This window comes from Propithecus coquereli, unplaced genomic scaffold (assembly GCF_000956105.1).
Source record: "Propithecus coquereli isolate 6110/MARCELLA unplaced genomic scaffold, Pcoq_1.0 Scaffold88, whole genome shotgun sequence".
NCBI lineage: Eukaryota > Metazoa > Chordata > Mammalia > Primates > Indriidae > Propithecus > Propithecus coquereli.
In genome coordinates this window covers 9,325,955-9,329,201 of record NW_012155062.1, presented here as the reverse complement: position 1 = coordinate 9,329,201, position 3,247 = coordinate 9,325,955, and positions in this window count along the sequence as shown.

The following is a 3,247-nucleotide window of genomic DNA, read 5'->3' as shown; positions in this document are numbered from 1 at the left end:
ATTTTAAATTGTTTTTGTTAATGAGGAAAGGAGTAACAGAAATGATCCCAAATGTCATTTTTATTAGCTTTAAAAAACAATTACATTTGTATTTAGATGTTAGTATGTCCCTTGGAAAAGAATTATAGCCACAAATAATTATTTGACTGAATAACATTAGTGTTAACCTTCTGGGTAGTGACAGTGACAAGAGTGTGCTGAAACTAGTTTGTAATTACACATTTGAAGTGGACAATAAAAATATCTAACATTCATTGTGTATGTCCTGTGCACTGGGCACTGTGCTGAGTTAGTCTTTTACGTGCATTAGTTTACTTAACCCTGTAATATTATCATACTTATTTGAAAATTAGGAAAGACTCAGAGGCAGATAACAGGAATTATACAAATAAGGTTTATTTTTCTCATATAACAAGGAATCTAAGATAGGTCATGGATAGTTGATTAACAAGAATTAATGCAAGTTCTTTGTTTTCAAATCTACCATTCTTGGTATGGTTGTTGCCTCATGGTCACAATATGGTTGCCACAGCCCCAGGCAACATATCTACTTTCAAAGCAGAAGGAAGGAGGAAGAGTGGTGCCAAGAAGCTCTCTTTTCCTTTTCTTAAAAATCGTAAGCCTTCTCAGGTGCCCTCCAGAAGATTTCCTTATATCCTTGATTGGCCAGACATGGGTTACCTGGTCATTCCTAGCTGTAAGTGAGGATGGTGAAGTGTCTGTTTTTCTAACATGTAGAATAGGAGGAGGAAGAGAAAAGGAAGTGGAACCAGCTGATGGGTCAGCCAACTTACAGTGTTCCTAAACCATTTAATATATGTGGAAACTGAGGACTAGCAAGATTAGGTAACTGACCCAGAGTCATGTAGCTAGTCAGCAGTGTAAAAACTCTCGAATTCTGGCTTTTCACGCCTAAACCCTGCACTCCCATCCAGCACATACATTGCCTTCTCAGAGTGATATTAACTATTGAAATCATGAGATTTTTGCATATAGTGTTTTGCTTATAGGATTTACTACCTTAAACTATATCCTGAGTTAGTAGTACAATATATTTTTCCAAAATGTTTTTATTAATGTAGCATAGTTGATGGATACCAATAAAATTAAGTTTAACATTAGTCAAAAACTGTAGATTAAATGGGTGAGTTAAGAATTTATTTCTAATGTAGAATGCTGTGAAATAATCAAACCACATGGCATAAAAAGTAAGGTAGGCTGGGAGAGAGAAAAATTAAGCTATAGAGATGTTAAATGACTTCCCTTTAGTTTATCCAAATTGCCCACGAAATATAGGATTTGAAATTATTTGGTTTCTTTAGTGCACAGGAATATTTTTACATACAGTACTTGTGATGGTTAATTTTGTGTGTCAGCTTGGCTGGAACACGGGGTGTCCATACATTTTGTCCAACATTATTTTCGGTGTATCTGTGAGGGTGTTTCTGGATGAGATTAACTTTTAAATTGGGGGACTGAATAAAGCAGATTGCCCTCCATAACGAGGGTGGGCCTCATCCAATCCCTTAGAGGCCTGTATGGAACAAAAATCGTCGTAAGGAAGAATCTGCTCTCTGCCTGAAGTAAGTGTTCCTGTGCGCTTGGACTAGAAGCACATGATCAGCTCTCTCCATTCTCAGGCCTTCAGACTTGGACTGGAAATATGGCTTTCCTGAGTCTTCAAGGGTGGCAGAAGGTGCCACCCCTAAATATGCCACTTTGACATAAGGATGACTTCAAGCTAAAGGCACTTGAAAAACAGCAGGTGCAAGAAGGGCATTCTAATTCTCCCCTTTTCTTCCTGAAAATAGGAGACAAAAACTCCCGTGTGAAAGATGCCCTCCCTGTACCAGGAGAAAAGAAATATTATTCGATGGGGAGTCATAGCCGAGAGAATTCTGTACAAATAGACCTTGTTAAAATGATTCTTACCTTCCTTTAGCCTCCTGTATAATTGAGGTACTTTTGCACAATTGTCTCTCTGTTCAACGTAATATAAAAACATGTAGATTTTGCCATTTCTTTGGGTCTTTGTTTCCTTATGAGGGCTCTCAGTTCAGATAAAACTTATATTAAATTTGTATGCCTCTCCCCTGTGAATCTATATTATGCTAATTTAATTCTCAGGCCCAGCTGGGAACTAAATAGGGTAAAGTGTTGCCTACCCTAAAGTTTCCAGCTTGCAGACGGCAGATCATGGGACATCTCAGCTTCCATTACTGTGTGGGTCAATTCTTATATAATAAATTGTTCTCTCTCTGTGTATATATATAAAAATACACAGTATTGTATACTAAAATGGAGGAATCATGTTCATAAAAATCCATGACTTCACTATTAGTTCATTAAATAGGAAATGTCTGATTTCAGATCAAAAGGTTAATTTATTATATCTCAAACAAGAAGCAGTACAATTAATCAAAGTATGTCCCTAAACTGTCAACACACTTTTGCCATCTTAACGGTAGCCTGTTTATGCCAGCAGCAAAGAAGCCTGGAGAGCAAGTGGCGTATTCCACAGTTTGTTGAGAACTGAATATTTTTCCTTGCAAGAAGTGGTCCAAAGCCTGGAGGAAGTGGTAGTCAGTTGATGCAAGGCCTGGTGAATATGGTGGATGACAGAGAGTTTCCAAGTCCAGCCTCTGTAGTTTGGGCAGTGTTGTTTGTGCGACATGTGGTCGAGTGTCATCTTACAAGAGGATTGGCCTGTCTCTATTGACCAATCTCAGCTGCTAATCACAAGCATCCTCATCATTCATCCAACTGGTTGCAATAGACATCCGCTGTAATGGATTGAACAGGATTCATGAAGCTGTAGTGGATAATACCAGCACTGGACCACCCGACAGACACCATTAGCTTTTTGTGATGAATATTCAGTTTTGGACTGTGTTTCAGCACTTCATCTTTATCCAACCATTGTCACGAATGCTTGCAGTTGTCAGAAAGGATAAATTTTTCATCACATGTAACAATATGGTTAGAAATGGTTCTCCTTTATGTTGTGACAGCAAAGAAAGGCAAGTTTCAAAACAATTTCTCCTCTGATGCTGGTTTAATTCATGCAGAATCCATCTACCCAGCTTCTTTACCTTGCTGATTTGTTTCAAATGGTCCAATATTGTTGGAATAGTAACGTCAAACCTTGCTGCTAATTCATGTGTAGGTTGAGATGGATTGGCCACTACAGCTTTCAGCTCATCAATATCCACCTTGGTCTCAGGTCGCCCACGTGGCTCATTTTCCA